This window comes from Etheostoma cragini, chromosome 5, assembly GCF_013103735.1.
Source record: "Etheostoma cragini isolate CJK2018 chromosome 5, CSU_Ecrag_1.0, whole genome shotgun sequence".
Classification (NCBI taxonomy): Eukaryota; Metazoa; Chordata; class Actinopteri; order Perciformes; family Percidae; genus Etheostoma; species Etheostoma cragini.
The window spans coordinates 17,560,301-17,579,707 of record NC_048411.1 but is presented as its reverse complement, the minus strand read 5'-3'; the positions used below and the strand labels follow the sequence as shown (position 1 = coordinate 17,579,707).

Here is a 19,407-nt window from a genome sequence, read left to right as displayed (position 1 = left end):
CCTCATGTCATTACGATTTGGCCGAGAGGGTCTGAAACCACAAGTGATGCAAGTGGGGAAGGGGCAAAAGTTGCTGCTGATTTGATGACAGTCCTCAATGAGTGCGGGGATCTTTGCTGTCAGGAGAAATCTTTACAAAATAAAAGCTTGTGTTCATACAGGGCATTAACGGTACAGTAGCAATTTCAGGGATTACTGCAAATAAAAGCAATGTGTTTTCTGTTGTAAACTACAGATGGTAACACTGCAGAGAGCTTCATAAAGATCTTTTCTGGATGACCTATTAGAAATGGTAATAGTCTTTACGGGGATAGTAATTTATAGCTAGTAGGGTAAGAATTACAGAGTTTGTGAACGGAGCATTTTATAAATAAATTCTTTAATCCTATAGAGGTTATCTCAAACTTAACCCATCCACCAATTTCAAATATCAGATCACTATTCCTGATCAAATCTGCCGCAACATATAAAACAGCCCGCTTCTCATCATGTAAATTCCAAGAAGAGATTTGAACATCATTTGGAAAAACACCAAAGTTATTAGTTTATTGAATGAAAAGTGTTCTCTCATGAAGAGAAAAAATATTCACACAAGTGTTCTAAATGAATAATCTAAAAGATTTGTAAAATAGATTTTGAAACACACAAACATGCAGTAATGTAATTTGCGGTTGCTCTCATCACAGCAACAGACAAGTCAAGCAGATAATCAGCCCAGTAATGACAGGTATGTGTCTGAACACAACACTACCTCTGCCTTTGATATTTTCCCTGTTTGTTTTTGGAAACCCAATGACGTGTGAATATGTCTAGTTCTCGCAGGTGTTTGTGTGTGAGATGTGCCCTGTTCCCTACGCAGCAGCAGCAGCAGCAGCAGCAGCAGCAGCAGAGAAGTGTATTGAGGACAGATCCTTCAATCCTTTTAAAGCTAATTTCATTTCAATGTGAAACGTAGAGGAAGTTGTGGGATAAAGTTCTTAAAATAAAGCTCTCCTCTATCAATGCTTTCTCAACCAAGGCCAAATTTCAGCGTTGTGTACTACTTACTGTCCATTTGCTGGAATGAGAAAGATGTGTATCAGTGCCTTCTCTCTCACACTGCTTTGACTCTTCTTTTTTTCTTTTTCTTTTATAGCGGCCATCATTCACTCACCACAGGGTAGATGAGCCATTTTTCCTGCTGAATGTTAAGCCTACCATCAGATGAAGTAGTCTCTGATTTCAGTACTAATTGTGCACGTCCACTTAAGAAGCTGACAGCGTGGTGAATGAGGAGGCTTGCAGGCCTCTGCGGCACGACACTCATCCATCACAGCCTAACCGATTGCATCCCTCTGAAGGCTCAACACGCTAACACCATTAGCTCTACTGCTGGGCATCTAACTAGCACATCACTCACACAGCTACATGCTAACAGCATTACGGCTAATGCTTGCCCCTCTAACTAACACATCCGTCATGGGGCTAGAAATCCTACGGCTCTACACAAACGCGTGGAGCCACACTTTCTCTCTCCGAGACAATCGCCCACTTTATTTTGCCTCGGTTACTTTGGTTGCGCTGATGCTATTGCGCTCTTTTGTCTCGGAAGATGTTGAATGCCAGTGAAAGAAAGTAGTTTTCATTCGGGTTTCAACCTGCCCACAACAGATCCGGGTGTATACGGTTGAATATGCATGCTTCTGTGAAGGGAGACATTCAAATCCGATTATGATTTCATATTTCACAAAGACAGTACACCACTAGGATGATTTTTAATTAGAACCCGAATCAGTAAAAAGAATGAGGCATGGAGACAATAAAATGAGGAATGCATTCATCCATGTGATGATTCTCTAGCTTTATTTAAGATCTGTGCCAATGTGCTAACAGCATTAATGAAGTTATAAAGAATTATGAGGGGAAATCAAATTTGCCTCGCCACTTGAGCGCCACTAAAATGCCAAACAATAAACTACCAGATTGCAAATTAGATCAGTAAAAATATCAAACACATTGCGGTGCAGGAAAATCTATAATTGCATTTAGTGCCTGGCCTCTCCTGGGGGAAGAGACACTAAAGATCATCAGCAGGCTACACGGGAGCCGCTATTGACAGAGCGGTAAAAATCGACAGGCTAACTAAATAAACACTCCAGGCTCCATTAAATATTCAACGGCTGAGATTTGACAGTCTAGCGTGCCTGCCTCTCCCCATTGCCTCCATTGGCTTCTCTCTGCAGCACATCTTCTCCCTGTATCCCTTCTTCTTGCACACACCCCTCCCCTCTTCTCTTCTCTTCCCCCTCCTCTCCCCTGTGATTCCTGACAGCAATAAATGATGCGGTGCCTGAGGGTGCCACTCCAGTGGGAGACCTGGAAGGATAGAGCAGCAGCGCAAAAGAAATAAAGGGTAGACAGCCTATGACCAATGGCCATTAACCAAGGACTGAGACAGGGCCCTATGACATCCGCTGACACCCCACCCCCTCAACACACTCTCATTCTACCAGGCAGACTCACACATGCACATGCACTGTTACAAACCTGATGCACCACAGCCTCCTCTCTCCATTTTGTTGTTTATGTCGTACTACCACAAAGACAGCTGAGCCAAAAAGCTCTGTATATACCGAACAGTAGAGAGGTGGTTTCCTCTTCCATTGTGCCAACTTAAATAACAATCAAACTGTTTATCCCGCATGTTTGAAACAAAAGTGGCACCGCAAAGGAGGTGTAAAACCCCTCCACTCACGTGTCATCTAAACTCCCGCAGCCTCCTGACAAGATCATACGCATTCATCTGCTGTGGTGAACTGAGCCGAGGTTATGCAAATGAGAGATGACAGTGTTATTGTGTGAGGAATATCAATGGAGTAATTACTGTTCCATGTCGGGCTATTGGCCCTCCGCTGCCGCGCCCCAGCCAGCTCGCTTCATTTCTCAGCCGCCCTCTCAGGGGAGAGATGAGCGGCGTGCTCTGGAGAGCAGAGCTAATAATGGCAGCCACGGATACAGGCAGAAGCTTAGACGAGCCCCGGGGTCCTGAGCCGCAGACTGCTAAACGTTGCAGGGGTCTCAGGAGAGCCCCCCAGCAACGATGAAATGATTAAAAAAAAAAAAAAACACACACACACACACAACCTGACTGACAAGCTACGGGGTGTATATACCACATATCACCTATAACTCTTTGTGTGCCGGGTCAAACCACCAGTGCTCACTTCAATCATAACAGCGGGTGACCTTTTTTGGACATTAGCTGGCTGCCTGACAATGATTCTTCTTAGTAGAGTTATAGAGAAGAAAAAGAAGAAAAAAAAACAATATTGGCAGACGGGTGGAAATGTTCCAGGTAGCTAACCAGCAGAAATGTGCTGCGCACACTGACACGCCAATGAATCAAATGGATTGAAATGGATTTGTAAATCAAAAAGGGAATAGAGATAGGTACATACAAAATGATCCTGTACGTGTTTCACTGACACTAGTTGTAAGATCCTAATGACCTGGTCTGGCTTGTTTTAAGTGTCTTGGCAGCCATCCAATGAGCAAACTCCTCTGGCATGAAGGTGTCATCAAATGTAATGCTCAAATTTGTTGGGGTGTTAACGAAGCGCTCCCTTCAACATGCTGAAAGCGTCGACTGCCTGTAACATGTCAATTTTATCATCTTTTACATGTGAGGGATTGTCTAATAAATAAAAATGCCAAGAGGCCACAAGTTCACCTGATGGGGAGAAGGCAACAGGGATGAGAAACTTCAAAGAATGACGGCTGGTACAGGCCCCGAAGCTGGAATTAACATACCGAGCAGGAGGAATGTTTCTCCCACACACCTTAGTGAAGCAGCAACCTAATCACTTTTCTTTTCTGAAACAAGAAAACAAAATCTACAATTTCTTAATTGTGTATTTCTTCATAACTCACTTGAAGAAAATAAAGTTTTTAGACATGAGTGCTGGATTTTATTTGCATTCAGTGTAGCCGGAGATACTAAATTTTCACTTTTTTATAAAGTTAACTAATTAGCATTTAGGGACTGCACAAAAATTATTAGGCAGGGGAGGGTATTTTTTTTTCTTTTTGCTGCAGGGATAGAGGTCTGATTTTTTTTTGGGAGACCACAATCTTATTAATCTTTTCTTACCCAAGATTGAATTTCTTATTACTTTTCATTAACATATAAGAGCTAAATAATAAGGATATCTTCAATTTTATATGTATTGCTTTTAGTTATTATCAAGTCGTACCAATACTTTTATATTATTTTGAGATATTGCAGGGATAGTTGCCGTTTCAGGCTCCGTATGAAATACTACTTAAAACGCCTACCATGATTATTTAAAAAGTAAAACGTAAGGTCCATTCCCCTTTCTCACACCAATAATTTTTATACAGTCCCTTAAAGCTTCAGAGCTCCAGTAGACAAAGTATTCATGTTTTAACCTAAACAACAAGTAAAATCTCATAATCCATAAAAATACAACGGTCTGCACCTTCTTCTATCTGTGTGGCCTTACAAGACAGGACCCAGATGAAAAAGGAGGTTTATGTGCTGCATTTGTACCTTCACACCATTCATTTCCAGGTCAGGTGCACCTCTCGCAGTGTCCACACACCTCATACATCTTTGCAGGCAAGGACGGGCTTATCTCCATACTTATCTCCAAAGCAATAATTCCCACTTAAAGCTGTAGCCTCAAGCAAATGACTGGACATGACTGGCCCGGGTGGTACACCACTCCCACTCCTGCAGGACTCCTACAGGCTACACTGGAAGAAGAAAAAAACACATGTCTGCCCACTTTGGCCAGAAGTGGCCAAACTCCTAAAACCTGATCTGAATGTGTACACACAAGAAAATGAAACAAAAATAAAGAAATGATTTAAACTCCCCAAGGTAAAATAAACTGTGCCCCTCATTGTAATCAGGTGCTAAATGTCCGTGGGGGTCCATGGGGCATTTGTGAATGTACCCACACTCAACCATTCAATACACAAGGCTCTTGTCTGAAAAAAACTGAAATACTTTTCTTTGCAAGACAGATGGGGTGGGGAGGGGGGGCGGGTTGCTGAGCTTTTCGCCCACAAAAAACCCAGAAATTCAATGAGAATGATAAAGGCAAACACGATTTTCATCCAATCGGTGAGAAAATAACACAAGAGCAATATAAGGGGCCCAAAAAAAGATCTACTCTACCGTTTGTGGGGTGAAATCTCAAAGGCTTCCCTTCTTTCCTCGCTGCTATCTTTTGACTTGACTCGCCTGTTTGGGATTTGTTTTTTTTTGGTGGAGGGGGGGGGTTCACAGCAATAAAGAGCAGCCCGACAGAAACCTGCTTCTCCCTGACATGGTTTCTAGATGCCGTAAATCTAATTGTAATGACTAACTGGCTATTTTGTTTATTATTCCTGTTTTTTTTGCTTAATGCCCTTTCAACATGGCTTTGATCCTGCTAACCTTATGGATCCTCACCATAAACACTTACCTTCTGAAGACGTTTTTATCACCCTGAGGCTTGATGCCAGGCATCTGCGCGGAAGTGCAGCAACAGATATACTTGCCATGTTGCCAGCAAGGGCAAAGAGGACAACAGAGTCTCTGAGTGAAAAGTTTTAAAACCCCTCCATCAGTCTCTGGTTATGGCTTTGAACTGTTGTGGGCTGTAGATTTGCATGAAGAGATATCATGCATGGTTTTTTTTAAATCTATTTTGCTATTTTAACATGTGCACTATCTGACCATAGTCAATTAAATCACCACAAACCCTCTTGTTTAGGATGGCAAATTACAACTCTGATGTCATCCTAGACCATAAGAACATTATACGTTATCTCATTTCAGGCTCATACAAATATGACTGCCGTCCCTGTTCAACCAGAAATCTGAGCTATTTTTTGAAAGATAACAATTATTTAGAGCTTATTTTTGGACATATTTGACCAAAAAAAAAGACACATTCAAACCCTGCATGTCTAAGCGTGTGCATACAAACACATAAACCACCCGTGAACACTCAATCGTTGCCAGTGATGTTTCTTTGAGCAGGAGACCACAGGAATTGTTTATCACTGCGGATCAGAGTGACTAATCAGAAGCAGGCTGTTTCTTCTTGAACCTGTGCGAGGTCGAGATGTTTCCTTAACCCACACTGAGAGACGTACGTGCCATGGCATGACCTACCCTTCTCTTCCTCTTCCTCCTCCTCCTGAGTCATTTGCCAATCCTGGTCCCAGCTCCACATCCAAAAAGGACACTCTGTGATGTTCTGCTATCCCAGAGAGACTACAAAGACCCATGCTGTGGGGTAGTAGAGCGCAGGGGAACTGTGCCTTACTCAAGACAAATGTTCCCTTTCGTTCTGGTTTATTTATCCCACCCTTAATCTTAATAATTAGCAGATAATGCATATTCTTTCCACTCTTCTCTCTCAGCTGTGAGTTCATACTTAAGTATATCAAGACCCACACAAATAATTATGGTAAATAAAAAAATAAAATACAAGAAAAAGAGAGAAGGGAATAAAATGTGATTGCTAGGCAAAGTAAGAGTTTCCATTAGCATTTGCCAAAGTACCATTAAATGTTATGGGCACATCCAGACCCACAGAGCATGTTGGTCAGCACAGTGGGAGTATGACATCTTACACTGTGCAGGGCCTCACTCTGGACCATGCAGACAGCTTCAAAAGAACTTAACCGTCAAGGAAAAACCGTCTGTATGCTTTAACTACACTCCAAAAGCACCGCTCACAACCAGATAAATGTTGAACTGACTTACCCTTGAGAAGAACTGTAACGTTTGATGTATTATAGTTAGTTATGCAACATTTCTTTGATATAAACAACAACAAGATGATCATAGTATCCATGGCGGGCAAAATGCTGTTAACAGAGAGAAACAGGCTGACTTCTACAGAAATAACGATGCACTGCCGAGGCACTGTGATACAAGTGATGGACCCTCTGTTGCCCATGAGGGATGTTTCAAAGCCTCTCAAACGCTTGTCAGTGCAGTTTATTACTTCCTTGAAATATCTGTGAAAGAGGAACCATTGAGCAAAAGAAAACTGTTTAAGAGCTGGGGGGTGTAAATCTCTTTTAATGCTGCTGATCTGTGTGTTAGTGCTGCTTCCAGAAACCGCTCGCTGTTTCTCCGTCCCTACGGTTCCCTCATTACGCATCGTCTTGGAGAAATGGCTACCTTTTCACTTCACCTTCTTGAATATTGCAAAATAAAAGCGGTTTTCTAAGTAATAACTGCAGAGACTGTGTCTGCCAAGAGTCTGTCGCTTATACTTAGCCCTCCCCCCCTCCTTCTTTATTTCTGCGGCTGTTGGTTAGGGGAAGCCATGTCACAAAGCCAAAGTTGTGACATACAGAGGCATGCTGTTGTAGTGTAAACTTAATATGGATATTTGCAATACCGCAAGAACATCTTACAGTGTACTCTGATGGCTACTGGATGACTGACGTTGCTAGTCAACATTGATCAAGGAATCCTCATTTTAATGAAGAAACAGTGGGGTTTTTTTTCTGTGTATTTTCTTCCAGTGAGGATAGATTTTGACAAGGATCCTGAAGCTCTCCATTTCTCCCCCAGGTTAGGTTAGTTCCTGGTGGGATGTTTTTGTGCGGAGAGGCCACTTTTCTTTCTTATCTTCCTGTCATCTCAGTGGGACGGCAGGGCACGACTCCTTCTCTGGCTCCAGAACCACAGGCTTCCTCTGGACACTAAACCGCCGCTCTACACTAGATGTACTCTTTGAGAGGGTGGTTGTTTAGGGTGTGTCCGAGCTCATTAGGGCCAGAATGTGTGAAAAAAAAAGAGCTGGGTGAAACACGATTTGCAAAATAAGTTTTTATGGGTGGTTTTGCTTGTCTTAAGCGCCAGCAGCGCAACGTTTACCACATGTGGCAGAGCAGGCAGACAGAGCATTTGGACAATCACAAGCAACTATGCAAAGTTTACTTATCTTATGTACTTATCTGATATTTTCTTATTTGGTAAACCACATTCCACTGTTAGTTGGAGATAGATACAATAAATGACAGTACACAATATGTGTACAACCTTTATTTTTGGGAGGAAGTTGGTGCTCGGTTGCTCATATTTCTACCCCCTAAATCAGTGATTCCCAAACTCGAAGCCAATTAAGCCCTCATTGACATCAGCCGTCCTGCTCTAAAAGTGTTCATTTGAATTCATTTTAAACATGATGTTATTCAACTATCAATGATATAAAAGCGGATATAATGGCGGTTGTTACACTATATCCTTCAAACAGTTTAATTGGAAAGGATAATGTTGGTTTGGTTAAGTTTGCATCAGTATGGCCATGTGGAATGGCCATGGATTTATCAACACATATAAATCAACACAGTCTGGCTACTAATATTTCAGAGATATGGTCGGGGGCCATAGATTCTAATATGCACAAACTTCAGTCAGAGGAGAGAAGCAATATGTCAGGCTAACATATTCAACTAAACAACCCATCTGCCCTGTAATCTTACTCAGGGATGGAGAGGAAAAATGGCAGGTTAACTCCTAATCCCCCCCAATCCCTTAAATAGCTAAAACAATTTGGACCTACTATTTCACATGTTGATCCATTACTATTAGCTATTTATTTCTTATTAATAATTTCAATTTTCTCAAATTACTTTCTATTCCATAATCTTTCCACCCCTTTCTACCCCTTGAAACAGCTGAAGTTACCCCTGGGTACTAGTAGCCTACCCCTTGGTTGGTAATCATTGATCTGAAGCACCAAGGCATGACCCGTGACTCTGTTTAATGCCAGTAATGATGACACTTTTGTTGCCCTCACCACATAATAATAACTAAATGCATGCAACTAGAAGTACACTTTTAAAGGTCAATTACACTATGTGAAAAGGAGAAAGGAAGACAGAAAGCTTTATACGTTTCTATGTATGAGTTGTGGTGAGGCTAAAACCTATAATAAAATCATGAATGGCAGCATATGTAGATAGTCCCTCACACAGACATACTTGTGGGAAATAGGAAAAACATACACTGCGTACTGAGGTGCTGAACCCACATGCAGCTTGGAGAATGCTAATAAGGATTATGGTTAATGTACTTATAATGTTCGTTGCAAAGGCCAGCCATGTTTTGCCACTGTCTTTGAAGCGGCCAAGGCTTCTGCCAAGCATCACCGACTTTCATGTTTATGTAGTGAAAAAAACTGTTTCTCTGTGTCACATTTAACTAAAAAAAGTTCAGCTTAAATAAGTTGGAACCCTTAAAAGGAACAGATAGAAATTCCTGCTCTGTCAGACAAAACAAGGCTGTAAGTGCTGTAATAATTTCTCGAACATGGAAGCCATAAAGAGATGGTGATGTCAGAGAGCGTGATGTGACCCTGCCGACCTAGCGCCTGCTGCCTGGCCTCTGGTTAGTGTTAGCAGCATCCAGCTGAAAGCTACTACAGTCCTTCGTGTGTACTGTATATGTGAGGTTTCCAAGGAGAGATGGACCAATTAATCTGATTATAGTCGCAAATCCTCCGACATGTATAGGCCTTTCTGCGACCATGTGCTGTACAGATGTATGTCCATGTGTGTGTAAGTATGTACCTGTGTGTGTATCAGATAATGTGATCCACAGACAGAGTGAAGCTATGGATCCATGTATATTATGCACAACAATCTGTATCTTGGCAGAAAATATCTAACCCACAAGATTTATGGAACATCTTGAGTGATATTTTGCAAACATTTACCAATCCGTTAATATGAATTAGTGTTTCCAGTAAAAAATGGTTGCAAGGGAACTGAGACTGTATGCGATTACAGGGGTGCTTGTTCCTCGGAAGTCAGAAAGCGACAGTTAAACATACACGAAGTACAAATACTGGGTGAAATAGTAAACCATCTGCCAAAGCTTTCGCGGTCTGTTTAAAAACACAACACCCGAGCACTTAAGGGTTTTAAACAGCCCCTTTTTATTGGCATGGTTATGAATATGCCTACTCTGAAGGGCAATTCTTTCATTTTCAAGCCAGAGATGGGAGTCAGTCACAGCTCGCCGTATGTTTGTGCCACTGACTGCAGCCTGCACTGAGGAGTGGGAGGAAGTGGAACAGGGAGCTGACAGACAGGGCCTGATACTGCACTTCCACCACAGGCCAATCCCCAGCTAACCCCTGTGCTGACAGCCAGGATGTAGCACTCATCCACAGGCCACAGCCCAGGCTCTGGGGCCCAAGAATAGGAGAGCATGGAGAGCAGGGAGAAGGCCGGTCTGCTGATGATAGAAAGGAGAAAGGAGAAAGGGGGAGGCGTGGTCTGGTGGTTTGGGTGGCACGCACCTCTTTTTGCCTCCAAAGCAGCATGACCAACGGGAGAATCCACAGACTGTGTCGCCTGCCAACAGAATGTCCAATGCTTGGCCGAGTGACAGACCCACTACACACGGGCACGCTACACACACATATGGCTGCACACATGCAAGCACATTCACACAGGAATGCAAAAAAAACAATCAAATGCAAAGTGAAGCTGGAACCCATAAGATACCATTTGATAAACATGCTGTATTGAGAAACTGCAAAAACACTGACTTGACGACCCATTCACACCACAAACACTCAAAGTGGCATTTTTCCTAAAACCAGATTTTCGGGTTACTTCACAGATTAAAGTTTAAAAGTGAGACAATCCAGCATAGACATAACAGACGACATTGCATTTTACTGACAGAGAGCTATTACTGACAGCGCAAGTCATGTGAAACCTTCATCTAGAGAATTGCACAGGCAGAACTAACATTTTGTGTTTAGTTTAACCTACCAAGCTAGAAGTAATTGACAACATGACCTCATCAAAACTTCAGTTCTCTGATTTTTCTTGCGAGACAGAGTCTTAGAAGAACCGAAAACTGCGGGTCAATAAATAATCTCGTCCTATTTGGTGCTGTGCAGAAGCACAGTGGAGTGATGAAGGTTGAGAGGCCACCGGTGACCCCGGCTGCACACTGCGAGAGGGCTCCGCTCAGAGCTGTCTCTCCAGCTGGGATCACAACACAATGTTGGAGCTCTGGTTTCAGAGCACAACTCAGGCCTGGGGCTGGCACTCCCCTGTGAGGCTGGGCCTGCAGGGCCAACGTTAAGGCAGACAGACACCCTAGGGGTCAGCCAACCCACCCACTCTCAGGAGGAGGCAGCGACAAGCATAGAAGCCAAAGACTGATTGGAGCTGCCTCAGACCAAAGCTTTGCATTTTTCGACTGCTGAGTTTGGGTTTGCATCAAGCCTCAGCAGCTATTTCTGTTCAATGGGGTTTCTAGTGAACTGACCCCAGAGGCAAATTCTGTGTATGAATAATGTACTATGAGGCCATGAGGTTGAATCAAACAATACTATCGGCTAGAGGAGAACATTTAGATGAATGGAGCAAACAACTCAGCTTTCACCTGCAGCAACACATTTTTCTAATCAAGGCAACAGAACAGAAATCTCCATCTTGAGAGCTCTATGAAATCACATATGCACACAAACCACATTGAAAAATCTTTATGTTTTATCCTACTTATCAATCCCTTTCATAGACACCAGATCATTCTGCAGCGTTCACGAGTCATGGAATTTCCCAAGAAGACGTATTGTAGCAGCTTTCTGGGAAACATTAATATCCAACCGACAGAGGAAAGGTAAAGGGAGAGGAGAAGAGATTGGGGGTGTACAGCAGGGGGGAGAAGTGCAGACGATCAGTATCAGAGCATGGTACCTGATGATAAAAGGCTTTTTCTATTGCATTGCTTTCCAGACCCCCTTGTTGCAGTTTCTTCTACTGTTTGCCAACGTTTTATACAGAACGTGACGTCTGTGTTACAACTGTCCTATGGGACATTGGTGGTGGGTGTCAGGATAAGAGTCCAAGATGGGCAGTTATCTTCTCTGCACACAAACACACACACACACTCCCCTGTCATCACGGCCGCACTGCAGATTCTCCACATCTGCCTTGCCTTACACCGCTTATATCCTTGCACTTACCAAGCCCCCATCATCTCTGCCTCCCTCCCATGTCTCCACTCCCCCATCAGGATCATCCAAATATTTCCCCTTGCTGCTTTTTGAAGCTTCCATGGGTCACGGGACCTCATGCACAAATCATGCTGGTTTACCGTGGGGGGGCTGGTCAGAGAGGAGGAGAGTGAGTCTGACGCATAGTAACCCAATCTGCAATGTTTTCAGATGGGGTTATTTTTCTTGCCAAGGCAGCCATCACCAATGAGCGGCCGGTTCTAAACTGCGAGTTTAGGGAGCTCTCGCTGTAGATGCTGGTCCTGGCAGCTGATTTCAACCATATTCCCCAGCCACGCCAGCGGGAAGAGACAGAGAGTAAATTCAGAGAGCCTGACAGCCTGCAACGGTTTAACACGGGGGTTAGCCCCAAATACATAGCTCTGGGTTTATGTTGATGGATGGATAATCAAATCCATCTCATTGTTTGCAATAAAACATAGATGTTAGTTTTCAAAATGTGACACCACAGTTTGAATTGATGCTGAATTAGGATGAAGAGACAAAATTCAGTCAGCCACCAGTTTTTGGAACTTGAATATTTTCAGATGAGGGAGGAGGGAAATAACAAACTCAAATAAACAAGGATAATAAAAGACTCAAGTCAGCTCTACAGTCTGTGGGCACAGGAGGTTCAATAACTAATGCAGAATGTTCATAAGCCCTAAAACCAGGCCAGTAAACAGGACAGACAGAGCAGGATGAGCCAGTGTGGACCCCCTTCCCACCTGCAGAGCATACCAGCCCAGGGTGAGAGGAGATGCTGGGCAGGAATCTGCAAGTGCTGGTTAAAGTAATCACATTGGTTTCACTGCATCTGATCTGCAGTCTAACAGACTTCCAAACAGTTGAATGAGTAAATAAAGTGCCCCAGGGGACTCCCGCTGGAGATGGATTACCACAAGGGTGCACACACAAAAGGAGCTGAAGCCCCACAACCCGATGTGAGCCTCAGACAAAAGCCAAGCGTTGGACCTCGACCAGGGAACCGGCAAACTTTATTAATCTCATCCTAGACTGAACCCTCCTGCTATTGCAATCCATGCACTTCCAGACAGTCATGCTCTGCTGTGAACAGGTACACACTCTAAAATGGCCATGCATGTGTGTGTGTGTGCATCTGTGATCGGTCGCACAAGTGGGTGAACATATGTATTTGTACACGAGACAGTGATTGTGTGCATTTGCTTGAGCAAAGATTTTAGCATACTGTAGATGCACAAATGTGTGCCTGTGTGCGCATGAGTGTGTATGCGTCCGCTCGAGTGATTAGACCTCATAGGATGAGTCTCATGCTCACTTGGCTGTGGAGGCCGGGTCTGGAGGGGACTAAGGGCCGTGGCATTCTGCAGCTCCGTCCCACCCCGGCTCTATTCTTCCTTCTTTCTGGGCCTGACACAAATAAAAGGATTAGGAGCCCCCGTTTCCGTCAGACCCTCCATTCAAGACAAAGCTCCGACCAGCTTAGTGTCACACTTAATGATAAAAGTGCAAATCTCTGTCAGTCACTTTGGGCAGGAATACCGGTATTTGGGGGGCTAATCTCATTTGATGAAGATTAAAAGCGGGGGGGGAGGGGGGGCAAAGAAATGTGTTTTGCTGTATATGTACAAAAATCTAGACTGCTGAAATTCAGACATGCAGCAACTGCAACTAAAATGAGTGACTAAGAGGACGTCCAAAGAGCTTAGACTGGAGACAAAGAAAGAAAGAAGCAAAGAGAGGAAGCAAGTGTACACACACACACACACACACACACACACACACACACGTGTGCGCCCACACCCTCACAAAAACCTGGGGTGTATGTAGACAAATACACTGCTCTGCCCATTCCCATGTAGAGCTAGAATGTGTGACGTGAGTGTGAGAGTAAGCCCTGGGCACACAACAGTCTGAATGCAGCACTTGCCACTATGATGCCAGTCCTCTCTAGTGTATCTGTGAAAAGCCTACGTGTTGGAAAAACATTCCAGAGTGGGATCACATATACACAGTTGGGGCCAACAGCGATACTGCGAGCCAGCAACAGAGGCCATGTCTCAATTTCTCATGCACGTTCGACCAGGCTGCCTGGAGAAACAAGTATGGGCTTTTTCCAAGCTATAGATGCAGAATGAAACAAATAGATATGACACGTGATAAAAAAATAAAATAATTGTAATAATTCTGTAAATGTTACACTTTCATCTGACACACCATAAATTATATAGGAAATGAATATTTTCAGCAAAAATTCAGCCAGTAAAAAAAGTTAATTCTCATTTAAACATGTCATCTGGGAATTTGAAATTGAAAACATTTGCTGAGTGTGTGTATTTTTTGCCTGGCTACTTTACCAAACCTATTACAGTGTTTCACAGATTTAGCCAAAATCTAATTTGTAAATTGCATTTAATGGTTTTGTGGTTGTCTTCCTTTTTTTTTTGTTATGAAGAGTTGTCATGCTGTAAAAATAAACGTGGAGGCCCATGGACTTGGAGCCGGTAATAAAAATCACTACAGTGCCGAGCCGAGGGCTTTCGCTGCACCGTCACTGATTAGCGTTCCCGATTGACTGACATGTCCCACTGGCTGCCTAACAGCCGGCTTTAGGAGATGAGGTTAAATTGTGGCTACCAACAAATTGCATGCTTGAGTTCCTCTGCTATCATCCAATGTAATGTGAGCACACCAGGCAGATCCCTCTGCAGAGAGTTCTCCTCCCCTGCACTACTGCTCCCCCACATAAAGCCACAGAGCCCTCTTTCGTCATCCCTCGCCACCAGTCTGGCCTCTACAGTGGTGATGGCCATTACCGTGGCTGAGCCTCTGTGGCTTCCCAGAGTGTCCAGCAAAGTGCTTTATTATCCAACTGCTGCTACATACACATACACACTAGTGTACTTATAACCCCCCCCCCACACACACACACACACACACACACACAGATACACACACAGATACACACTTTGCTCCGACTCATTTCTATAAAAATACATGGCAGCCATAACAATACAAACCTCCGTGAAGTCACCTGATTTTACAACATAATATTTAAGATTTACTGACAACATCACTAAAAACATCAAGTGAATATAAACAGAAGGCTACTGAAACTTTTAAAGACTGGTGTGAAATATATAACAGCGCAATTCATATACACAAAAGTTGGTGTAAAATGATACGTTTAAATCAAATATTTATCACTCAAAGGGCTATTTGTGGGAACAGGAAAGGACAACAATACCAAAAACCTGGATGCAGCTAGTGATGCAAATAAATACCCCTCCAACAGGTCCTTTAATGGGTCTGCATATGCTGGGGAGGGGGAGACAGTTAGCAAACCGTGAGATGACAGATGATGCATCCTAGTATGCTGCTGGGACAGGCTGAGCCATGTTGACATAAAACCCAATACTTCCGTACAGAGGAACGGGGCCAGCTTCATACTAGCTCCTTGCCGAGCACAAAAAAATCCCAGCAAGCTGAAGCAATATTATCCGGCTTAATGTTTCTAACATTAGATTTGTCGCTCTGTATTGGTCCTTTTTTATTTACCCAAGAGCAGTGGCTAAAGACACATTTTTATCCCTTTTTAGGGAGAATTAAAAAAAAAAAAGGAAGGAAAGTGTAGCTGAAAGTTAGAAAGGCGTGCACAAAGGAACGTACACCCACAGATCGGAGCTGCTTCTTGAATACTGCCCACCTGGGTTGGCAACCCAAAGTACATCGTAGTTTTTTTTGTTTGTTTTGTTTTTGGTGTGCGTATTAGCATTCAATAAGCGCCAGGCCACACGGGAGTGTCCTAGAGTGTGTAAAACACACACTTGGTGAGCTAACACAGAAAGCCAGCCGTCAGCATCTGTCCGGAACACATTGCTGGAGAGTCCCAAGCACAGCTAATTAAAAAACAACAATTTCACAGGAGGGCACTCCAAACAATTCTAAAAAGCACCTCTCAGCACACCGGGGGATCGTCCAGAATACACGGGAGGTGAGACAGGTTCTGGGAGCTCTGCGTTTTATGGCTGCTGTGTTTTTCTACTACTCATACTACCGTGACCTGAATTTAATTTTGCTTACAACGCGAGAATTTGAAAATTGGGTAGAAAAATCTGCATGCTCATGTATTTGGATAAGTTGCAAATGAAACATTCCTAAAATAACATTTTGCACACCAGTCCAACTTTATAGAGCATGGAGAAAGAAAAAAAAATCCACTGTGGAATGTGAGGTTTTTATGCATCAGCAGGACTCAAAAATAGGCAGCATGGTGTATAATATAGTGAGTTAATGTTGTGTTTTTGTAGATGAAGCCCATGGCAGTTTCTAACAAGGTAGTCCATTACAGGGGTGTTGTCCAACACTTTGGTCAAGTGATAGGCCTCATTACATAGCTCCTGTTCAAAGCATCTGCTTGGTTAAAGGAAAGGTCTCCCTGGGGGGAAAATGAGATCTCTCTCTTCCTAATGATGTATAATTGACCTCCAAACACCAGGGCACAACAAACTCTCTCGGGGTGGTGTAATTCCACTCTACCTTTTACATACCGCCCGTCTCGTTCAAGCTTGTTCCTCCTCTACGGCTATGGCTCCCTCCCAACTGACAGCTCTGCCTATTTGCCTTCGATTCTAACTTGTTCTCAAATATTCTCGCAAACGTCACAGCTATATTGCTGTATTTCTCCTCATCTTAACAATATTACTTCCCCCCCCCCAGGAAAATATGCCTGACATCGGTACATATAAGATTTTTTTTTTTTAGACCCTGAATCTTAGACCAAAAATTAAAAAAAAAAAAAATCCCGCATATACACATTTCATATCCAGACAGGGACGATAAACACGGGTCAGCTGCACGGCACATAAAGAGGACAACATAATCCAATCGTGTTACTATATAATTGCACTTTATGGAGCAAGATGTGTTGAACTGTGTTGGTGGGAGTTTTAATAACACGGTACACAATTGTTTTCCCCCGTCTACACTTAAACCTGTTCCAAAGGTGCAAAAAAGACTGCTTGCCAATTCCTTGATTTATTATAGCTAGTGAGAGCTGATTACGGGGCATGAATCAGTTGCTGTAGGAATGTAATTAGGCACGAAGACCTCTGTAAGGTTAGGAGCTCTCTTCATGGCCCAAAGCAGTTTGTGGGCTGACAAATGCATCTTAAATGGGTGTCATAAAAGTCAAAAAGGTGCCAATTACATCTTTAAGTATCCCATCAATGCGAGTGGAATAAACAGAAAAAAGGGATACTTCTTTCTGTGCATATGGAAGGACCCTCCAGCTAACCTTCAACCTGAAAAAATATATGGGGTGAAGGAGGGTGAAGAATTAAAAAGATGTAATGAATAACAGTGTGTGAGAGTGGTACGTCACCCAGCAGGTTGTTTGGCTGGGGTGATCCGACTTGCCACACAAGATTTCAACGTGTAGCAGAGAAAAGGGGGAAATGGTCAGTTTTGTACCAAATATGGCACTTCAAAAGCATGTAAGACACTAAATGCCAGCAAAGAGGAATATTTGGATACAAACTAAATCTGTTTATATATGTCTTCTTCACCTTCTCCTACACACACACACACACACACACACCAAACAAATAAAAAAAGCACAAAAGACCGGCGCTGTAACAGGCATGAGAAAGAGATCCTTCTCTCTGCCGGACTGCCTCAGCTTCCAGCCGCCACTGAGCCGTGACGCCGTGGCTCTGGTATCCCATAGTGACTGCTATGAATTTTCCATTGTTATCGGCCGACTACACTCCTGTCACAGAGCTGGATGAATGGCACGCATGGCAATGGATGTAACTCTTTGTTGCTTGCAAGGTATCTAGCAGAGAGCCATAATGTCCCGGTAATCGAAGTAGAATTGTTAAAAAGGCCGGACACAAAAAGCTGAAAATGTAGTGACAAGCATGAAAAGCAATCATGCGATGAGAAACACAGGGGCACCCCAGGGTCCTCGCAGGCCAAATCAGCAACTTTCAGCAATGTTTTTGCTACCATAGCCTCAATATTTACCTCACTATACTTTCATGCCATCATTTACTAATTCAATTCACTAATGTGCCTTCCTCCAAGGCTGCCATGCCACTTCTTATCATATAGGCCTTATATAGAATGGAACACTTTATTGTAATTCAATTTGAAAGAAAAAGCACAATTTCCATATCATTGTCATGTATATATAATTTAATGAATTGTCTATTTTAGTGACTGAAAAATTAATAATTCTGTTGGTTTATTTAGGCTATTGTGTTAAATTTGGGGAAATAAATGATCAAAATGAACAATCTGCATTTAATCACATTAATCTGCCAGCATTTTAATCCAAAATAAGTGCGATTTTTTTAATTATGTTTTCAAATTGTGAAACGTGCAATTTGAAACTAAAACATTATTATTTCCATTAAAATTGTGTGCGAGTGTGTGTGCCACTGCCTACGTGGGTCACGCGTGCGCATACGCCTAAAGTTGTCGGCCTAATTATTTTTTCTCACTAAATCCACGTTGTTAGCGTGTTTACTTTGCAGGTACCTTTATCTCAATGTGAAGTAAAAGGCGCATATGCTTTTTCATTACAACGTTATATTGTTGCCAGGTCTCATATTCCGCAAGCAAAAACACGTCATATCCGATTAAAAAATAAATAGCCCGAAATAAACTCAAATTTTAAAATAGCATAATATAAAAATAAAACAAAATAAAATAAAATAAAAACTGTAATGGTATAATAAATAAAGCACCATTTTAAAATCGAATACATGAAGCAAAATCGAGGCATCAGATTTTCAGAGTAGGAAATGAATTTGGGCTGATCGGAAAATAAATAACAACTGCGCTGTGGTATCAGACTCAGTAAAGAAAGCAGACAGAAATTATGTTTTTTCCATATTTTGAATGAATGCAAATTGGCTGATGGTGATGGGGAAAGACCACACGATGCAACCAGGAAATACCTGATAGAAAGGAGAATCAAACAAACCGAGATTGGACGCCTGCACGTTCTCGGGCCTGAGTGAGATCATATCTTCAGAAATGCGCTCGTTCCGTAGACACAAACGTGGAAATACCGTGGGCACTGCGACAATAAGAAGGCCACGCATATGCCTAGAATACATGAGCGCTAATGCCAGCGTGAGCACTCAGCGGCAGACTTTTCCACATCTATCTCACACTCATTATTCAGACTATTAGATGAAGTAAGAAAAAAAATTAAAGCTCAGATTTAATTCCACTGTAACTGTTGATTTTATAATTTGGCAGGAAACACGTCATGTTTCAACTCCGGCGGAACAAGCATTGGCAACAGGTTGGGAAATGTATACACCTCCATATATATATATATTTATATTTATATATTCATATATATATATATATA

At 42.6% G+C, this 19,407-nt stretch overlaps 1 long non-coding RNA gene across 1 annotated transcript in view; it reads right to left on the bottom strand.

The window, feature by feature from the left end:
- Positions 1 to 82: 82 nt before the first annotated feature.
- The window catches only part of LOC117944899, a 20,662-nt gene continuing 1,337 nt past the window's right edge, over positions 83 to 19,407 (bottom strand). Inside the window, exons 2-3 of the long non-coding RNA XR_004656684.1 lie at positions 4,379 to 4,383; positions 83 to 93 (exon numbers count right to left, since the gene is read on the bottom strand). This is a non-coding gene — a long non-coding RNA (uncharacterized LOC117944899). The remainder of the gene's footprint in view (positions 94 to 4,378; positions 4,384 to 19,407) is intronic.